We start from the raw sequence: 8,484 nt of genomic DNA on the forward strand, positions 1-8,484 counted from the left end.
TCAGACCCGCCCCCACCCTCCGGCCTCACACACCCACGGCAGCAGGAAAGCTCCAGGTTCCTAGAATGATGTGTCCGCTTCCTTGATCATGCGCCTGCCGTCCTTTGAGATCTTGGCCCCCGGAAAGGGCCTCCTGCTCAGCCAGCCTCGTCCGCCCCCTCACCCTCCATGAAGCACCCCCCAGCTGCCCACAGCCCTGGCTGGGTTGCCAGCCACCACGGCACCTGTTTACGGCTGCTCTCCCTTCTCCAGGGGATCGGCTTTCAGCTCTGATAAATATTAATGGTCGTGTAGGGTCGCGGGGGGGCCCTGCCGGGAGATAGTCTTTCTGGAAGGCGCCTCAGGGCGCCTAGCTGGAGTTGCAGTGGGACACCCCGGCCTGACTCCCAGTCTCTCGCCGGCTCCACCCCACGGCCCTTGGGGGCGAGCCTGGAGCCCCGGGAGAGCACCCAGAGACCAGCTCTGTCTGCTTCTCTCTAACGGCAGAGCTGGTCACCCCGGAAGCCAAGCCTCGGGGTCCTGTAGAAGACACACAGTCAGGAAGGCGTACTTGAATGACAGGACGAGGGCACCTGGGCCCCAAAGCCAGGAGCCCCCATCTCCCGAGGGAGCAGGAGCACCATCGGCGGGGAGTTGCCCTCACAACTGTGCATGCCCAGGACCTGGGACTAGCTGAGCTGGGGCTTCCCTGGGGCGTTGGCCCCTCCACCTGTTAAGTAAAAGGGATGGGCTGGAGAAGGTCCAAAGTCTCAACTTTCCAAAAACGCACTTTAGAAGGCATCCACTTCTTCAAGGCGGAAGCCATTTCAGGGAGTGCGGGGGAGGCACAGACGCTGGTGTAATGGCTACCACGGGGCGGGGGGCACTCTTGTCATCAGAGGGGTCCGCATTGCTCCACAGGGAGGCAGGCTCGGTTATTCCCTACATGCAGATGTGCTCAGGAAATGCGGCTCGGGAGTTCAGCCACCTACCCCGGGCCACATGGAAAGTATGTGGCAGGGCCGCGCTTTCCATCCAGATGTTGAAATCCCCTGGCAATGTCACGCCATGCTTGAGAGGGCGGGCTCTGGAGCCAGCCAGCCTGGCTTCGAATTTGGGAGCTGTGTGATCTTGGGCAAGTTGCTTAGCCTCTCTGTGCACTACGCTCCTCATCTACGAAGTGGAAATGGCACTTGTGTCCCTACCTCATGGAGTCCATTGAAAGGATTTAATGGGATTACGGCCACAGATTTGGAACGGAGGGTGGCTGGTTTAGGATCTGAGAGCTCCTCACCCCAAGTGCCTGTGGGTCCTGTGTGTACCGTCCCACAGTCTGTAGGCTTGGACCCCTCACAGTGTTGGACCCGGCCCCCACACCCCCCAGAAATATGCTTTGAATCCAGGAGGGAGTGGAGTCAGGACTCAAAGTAGGAACCGGGGACTGTAAGTCACTGTTCCTGGTGAGCACCGTCCTTTCGACAGCTGGAATGTTCTAAATCATTCTAAGACCTGGGCAGATTGGAATTTTAAAATGTGTTTCCCCTTTTAGAGCAAGCCATGCCTAAGTATTTCTGGCCCGTGAAAGGAATACAGTTTCAGACCCGGCGCAGAGAAACCACGGGTGCTCGCACAACCCAAGGAAAACACCCACCACTGGGCTCTTTTCCTCTGCGGCTCCTGTGGGCTTCATGGGAACTGCTGGGCAGGGAGGCAGGCCCTGCAGGGAGACGGCACCCAGGGCCAGGCTGGAGAGCTGGCAGCCGAGAGCAGGGGTCGGGAACCAGCGAGTCCTGGGTATTCCACAAGCCCCCACAAATGTGGTTTCTGACATCTCACTACATAGGGACGTTAACCCTACGCCTACCCTGGGACCAGCAATTCCACTCCTCATATTTGCCCAACAGAAACTCATTATGTGTTTCTAACAAAAGACGTGGACTAGAATGTTCAGAGAAATGCCGTTTGTGTCAGCCTGAAATATGGTCTACCCCAAACTCATCAACAGTGGACGGGATGAATAAGTTATAGCATAGTCACTGGCGGTATACTATATAGCAAAAAAAAAAAGAAGAAGAAGAAGAATGGAGTATTCCTATGGGGGAGAAGCACGGAAGAACTTTACAGACATAATATAGAACCAAAAGCCAGACTCAAAGAAGACATATGACATACTTCTATTTATATAAAGTACAAAGACAGCGTGTACTGACACACGCCACCACCTGGGTGAACCCTGAAAACCTGAGGCCAAGGGAAAGAAACCAGGCACAAAGGGCCCATAGTCTCTCAGTCCATTTCCACAGAACGCTCAGAACCGGCCAATCCCCAGAGACCTAATAGACAAGGGGTTGTCGGGGGCTGGGGGCTGGGGGCAGGGGGTGGGCGGTGACAGATAAAGGGTCCAGAGTTTCTTTTAGGGGTGGAGATGTACAGCTGCCCCTGAATGTCCACCACGAATCGGGCGATGATGTGGCACATAAATGACCTCTCGACAGAGTTGCTGAAAAATAAACCACCAGTCTGGTCTTCAAAGCTGGGAAGCCCAGAGCTCTGGCTATTAGGCATTACCATTGGTGGGAGGCAGTGCCTGGAAGGGACCCCAGAAGGGAGGCTTCTGGGAGGCTGGACATGCTTATTTCTGGGTGTTGGTAACACAGATGTGCTCAATTTGTAAAAGTCCCGCAGACTGTCCCCCCATGGGGAGGCCCACTTTCCAGCATGGGGATCACCCTCCAAGGAGAGGTTCTGAAAAACAACACCCCAGTTTAGTCCTAGACACACGTTTCGGCCCCCATTTTTTGGTCCCCGTCATGAGTCCGGCAGCAAGCAACTGCAGAAGTGAAAGACCAGGGCAGGCCGGCTGGTGGGCTGGCACGCGGGCTTGGACTATCCTTCTATGACTCAGAGGAACAGCAGGAAAGAATCCGTTGCTGCTGGCTGCCAGCCCCCGCCCCCTGTTAGCCAGCGCCGGGGACCTGCCGCAGCCCCCTGAGTGTTCCAGGGCCTGAGGCTGAGGGAGCTGGGGCTGGGGTGGGGCCACTGGCAGAGCCATAGGCAGGACTCGAAGGCGTCCAGCAAGCCCTGGCCAGTAGCCTCCCTGGCAGGACCCCGTGAGGGACAAGGGTGCCTTTATTGTAGAGGCTGGGGGAGGCTGGCGGACGGGCCAGGCGCTGAGCACACAGCAGGCTGGATTAGAGCGGGACTCTCAGGACAGACGGCCTGATTTTGAATCCAGCTTTGCCACTCCCAGCTCCGTGTGACCTGGGGGACGTGCAGTCCCCGTTCCTGAGTGTCCGCAAAATTGGGTAACAGTGGCGCCTGTTTTCTAGGCAGTCACGAAATCTAAACTCGAGCATGCCGTCAGCTCAGCACAGAGCACCTGGCACCTCGTCAGCCTCCAGCCAACCCTAGCTTCCTACCACTGCGTGCCAGAGGACGCGAGCTGGGTCATCTATTGAGCGCCTGCTGCATGCCAGGCACCATTAAGGCAGCTACTATCTACCTTGGTTTCCAACCTCCCGCTCCCACCCCCCCCCCCCCCCCCCCCACTGCCCTGCCTTCTCAGGAAACCTCCCTGGCTCCGAAGCCTGGCGGCTCACCACGTAAATGATTGCTGTGATTCCATGCCGCAGATCAGGCTCTGTCGAGAAACCAGCAGCCTGGGAGCCTTTGAGTTCACTCAAGATTTATGTGGAGTGTTTGTCCCCTCATCCCCAGTGGCAGGTCCGCCCTGGCGATCGTTCATCAAAGGGGTTTTACGAGGCCCCTGAAGTTGCTGGCAGTAGCCTCGGGTCTCCAGGCAGGGGAGGTCGGGGGGAATGGCGTCACCCGAGGGGAGGCTGGGCTGTTCACTTCTGGAGTCTTTTCCCAGGTTCCTGGGAGCCAGGCTGAGGGGCACCTGACCCTGCTCTTAGGACCTGTACCCCGCTCTCTGATCCTTAAATGTGTAATGCAAGCACTGTTTCGTTTTTAACGAAGCCCTTTGCCGCTCACAGAATGCTTCTGCATCAGGGTCTCAGGCCCCCCAAGATGGAAGGTGTGCCCTCCTCCCGTGTCCACTCTCTGAAGCTCCTTAAATATTAAAAAAAGAAGGGGTGCTAAGATAAGGTCAGCGAACACGCTATTCATTTTTCATATTTACACTGAACAGATTAGCCTGGTTCACAGCAAGAAAATGCAAGGAAATTTCAGCAACCTTGGCAGCCGGGAGCTTTTCCCAGTCTCGGGAGCTGTGCCTCGGTTTCCCTGTCTCTCAAATGGAGCCGATGATTCCTGCTTTGCCCCCCTGGACTGCTCTGTCATGCAGGCTAACGGGTGTGAAACAGCTCATAAGCCCGAGGCCCCCATAAATCACAAGTGTTAGGGATTTTTTTGTTTTTTTTTAATTGTTAACGATTGCACTCCTTCCCTCTGAGAAGGAGGACATATTTTTGCCGGTGGCCTGCCATGGTTAAAGCTCTTTCTGAGGATGGCAGAGAAGTGCTTGCTTCATTCTTAGGGGGGAAAAAAAAAAAAAGGAAAGAAAGTAAGAAAAAAAAAAAAATAGGGCAGTCAGATGATAAATTTTGTTTTCCTGGTCCTCAGTGAGCCAGAGGCCAAATACACAGCACACCCAGCCTCTGCAAGGGGAAGGACAGACCAGCCTGCAGAGGGAACCCTCCTGGAAGGGACGCTCCAACCCACGTGCCGTTTCGAGGGAGGAGGGACAGAGCAAAGACCCGGTGGGAAGGGAGGAGCCTGGGGGCACCAGGATGGACTTGGCCTCCATCGCCGGCCATCGGCGGGGAGCGGGAGACTGGAAGCCGGCCGGAGTAGCCGGGCAGTTGTGGAACTTGGAAGGCCTGGTACGGTGTTGGCATCCCAAGTTCAAACACAGACTGAGCCCCATCCATGTCCCTGGCCTTGTGACACCGTGGGACAGCACAGGGGACGCCAGTCAGGCTCTGTCCCAAGGGGAGAGGCAGGCCCAGGGGCAGATGCACAAAATAACGTGTGATAAGTGCTCGGAGCCTGGAAACCAGCCTCCGTAGCAGGGTAAGGGCAGATTCCTGCGGTTTCTGGGCCAAGGCAGCCCCACAGGAAGCCGCGAATCTGAGATGTGCCCAGATGTTCCAGGCTGACGGGCCTTCTGGTCTCCTGCAGAATGGAGGTGGGGCACTTTCTCTCCATCCGTCCATCCGCCCTCAGCGCCGGGTCTGCCCCTGAGCACCTGTTGCTGCTTGGGAGGCCCCCCACTCCCAATCTGAGGAAGGAAGATGGGGTGAGCAGGCAGGGGCCCTGGGGGGAAACTAGTACCCTCTCTCCAGCAGCAAGGGGGGCCCTGCTCTCAAAGGGACATGGGGAGCCAGCTCTGGGAGGTATGGGGGGGGCGCACTTCCCAAGTGAAGTTAATACAATCCAACCTCACCGTCTGGAGTGTGCGCCGTCTGTTCTCTGTCCCCCAGGACCCCCGCAGGGGCTCAGAGCACATGTGAGAGGCAGGAAGTGGAGGCACTGGAGGCCATCCCTGCCCTAACGCATGGGCATCTCAGGCCCCAGGGCCAACCAGGGAGGGTATCACAGGGCACACTGCCCCAGTTCCGGCTCAGATTCACCTAGCTGCACCACCTGGGGCCTTTATTTACGCCCCCGCCCCATGCCTCTGCCTCCTCCGTTGCAGGCTGGGGGTATATGAGAACCTCCCTCGCAGGCTTGTGGCAGAAACCGGGTCCGTTGCCATCTGTAAGGCACGGGTCCTTGCGTGTATTTAACATTCAACCAATGTACGCAAACACTCCTGTTATTTCTGGGTCCAGAGCGTGCAGCTCTTGGACACCGTCTCAGCTCACCCTCCTCCCAGCCCTCTGGGATGGGTTGTTGTGTTATCCCTGCTTTGTAGGTGGGGAGACCGAGGCTCAGAGAGGTGAAGGACAGACCGGGACCACGCAGCTCCTAACTGTCACACGTTTACAATGCCAAGAGCCCCAGCCCCGTGGGCCCACCCACAGAGGACAACCAGCATCCCCTGCCTTCTTCCTGCTCTTAGCAGTGATCCCTTGCTGCCTGGTTCCTGAGATGTGTGCGGGGGGACTTTCTGGAGCCCTGGTCGTGGAGGGAAACAAAAACATCCAGGTGGATGCTTCTCTTCTCCCACCCTGGGTCCACTTTATACACACATGCAAACACACACACACACACAGGCGCGCTCATGAACACACACATCCATGTGCTCCTGTATGCATGCACGCATGTACACATCAGGACACAGATACACCTGCTAACAGGTGCAGACACACATGCCCACACGAACATAAACATATGCACACACCCACACGGGCACATCCACACATCCACACCCACAGCACATGCTCAGGAAGCTCTGCTCCAAGATCAGCTTAGTCTAGAAAATCCCACCTCCCTCATCTTGTCCCACTGACCCTGTGGCCCTCCTCTGTCACACAATGCCCCCCACCCCCACATTGAAGTACAAACAGGCAGGAGTAGAACCTCATCAACCACCAGGTAGAGTCAGAAATACACACTGTCACCTACGATGTGCCAGGCTTCTCTACCCAGGGCCTCAGGTGACACAGAAAAATCTGGTGAGGATCACCACCCCATTGGGCAGAGCAGGAAACTGAGGCCTGAGGAGCTAAGAGGTTTGCCCAAGACTTCCACAGATAGAGAGGGATGGGGTAAGATGGGGCTCCAAGTGCATAGGACCCAGGCCCTGAGATGGGCTCTGGATATCCACAGTGAGCAAGACAGATCTGGTTCTTGTTGGGGGCAGGAGTCCCCAGGCTTCTGGTCAGCCAGACAAGGAACAGCTGAAGAAAAACAAATAAAATCAACAGCAAATTCCTAAGCCAACGAGCTGAGACAGAATGGCAGGGGGGACCTACCTGAGGCAGAGAAGTCAGAGAAGCCTTTCTGGGAGGGCACTGTAGCCAAGACCCTAGAGAGGGACAGGAGTCCGTTTGCAAAGAGAGCCCACATTAGAGGTGGGAGGAAGCACATGCCAGGCCTCCAGGGGTTCAAGAGGAACCCCCCCTAACCCCCGGGAACCTGCATTTCTTAAGCCAGCATTGTTTTGTGTGGGGTTTGAGGATTATGCTAGGGCACCATGAACAGGACCCCAGCCCTTTAAGTTGCCTGATCAGGCCCCTCCTGCCACCAGATATGAAAAATGCCAGAAGCAGGGGAGCCACAATAACCCCCCCCCCCCCCCAGCATTCCTCCCGGACAGTTTTGCTGACCTAGCTTTTTTCCTGGGCCTGGATAAGAACCTGCAGTACTGAATTCCTGGTGGTAGTGGTAATGATGATGGTGACTTTTTTTAAGTCCTAGACTGTGACGCCCAGATTATGCACCAAAGGTTCCCAAGAGGTGGTCCTTTCCTCTTGTTGCATTTATTTATAATGCATGGCCCTCCTCTGTGCCCAGGGGAAGCTGAGTACTATTTACATGTCAGTGCCCCAGAGGGCAGAGGGGCCCACCTGGCACCTTTGTCTCCAGGCTCACTCTGGGTTCCAGCTGACAGGCTGGGGGTAGCTAGCTGTCAACTTCTTAGGGGGTAGCTAGCTGTCAACTTCTTAGGAGTCAGAGACTCATAGACTTTCGAAGCTGGAAGAGGTGTCCTTTCACAGATGGGAAATGGAGGCTCAGGAAGGCCCGAATTTGCACAAGGCCTCCCAGCCTGAGCCAGAGCAGGGGGGAGGACTGAGGGGTCCTGGCCATGTCCCCTGCCATGGACCGTTTCCATCAGCAGATGGGTGACATGGACCGGATATCTGCCTAGTCAGGGGCTTGAGGGCAGGGTCTTTTGGAGTCCACTGTCTGGGTGCCTGGAGCTGAATCCCAGCCCACTGTGCCTGAAAAGTAAGTTGACCCTCATGACCCTCGTGAACACATTCTCAGTGGGTCTTCTTTCTCATCTGTAAAATGGTCTGATGACAGCACTCAACCCAGAGTCACTGGGAGCAGGAACCGAGCTGATGTACATAAAGTGCTTAGACTAGCGCCTGGCACAGTTCATCTCCTGCCAGAGCTCCTGTTTATTAAGAGGAGGAAAGGGCCCAGAGTTGTCGAGTCACTTGCTCCGGAACACACAGCCCAGAGACACACGGGACCCTTCCTGTGCTGCTGGTGAGGGCGCGTTGGCAGCCAGCCAGCGGTGGGGAAGGCGTGGCAGGTTGGGGACCCCTGTCCTCCTGATGGTGCCTTCACTAATGTGTTCCAGGAGGCAGGAGACATCTCCTCTCCCGTCTGTCTCCAAAATTAGCACACTGGGCCCTGAAAGGTGCCTCAACCCGGGGCTGCTCAGGGCCGTAAATGACCCTCACGTGGTCCCTCCTTTCAAAGGAGGAGGGGGTCGGGGAGCCCGGGGTCGAATCGGCGGGGCGCTGCCCCTCCCGAGGGTCCCTCTGGGGCTCCTCGGTCTCTCTCTCTCTCTCTCTCTCTCTCTCTCTCTCTCTCTCTCTCTCGGGCGCCGGCCGCGTCCTGCTTGTCCTTTACTTAAAGAGCAGC

Source organism: Mustela nigripes, chromosome 17 (genome assembly GCF_022355385.1).
Source record: "Mustela nigripes isolate SB6536 chromosome 17, MUSNIG.SB6536, whole genome shotgun sequence".
Classification (NCBI taxonomy): domain Eukaryota; kingdom Metazoa; phylum Chordata; class Mammalia; order Carnivora; family Mustelidae; genus Mustela; species Mustela nigripes.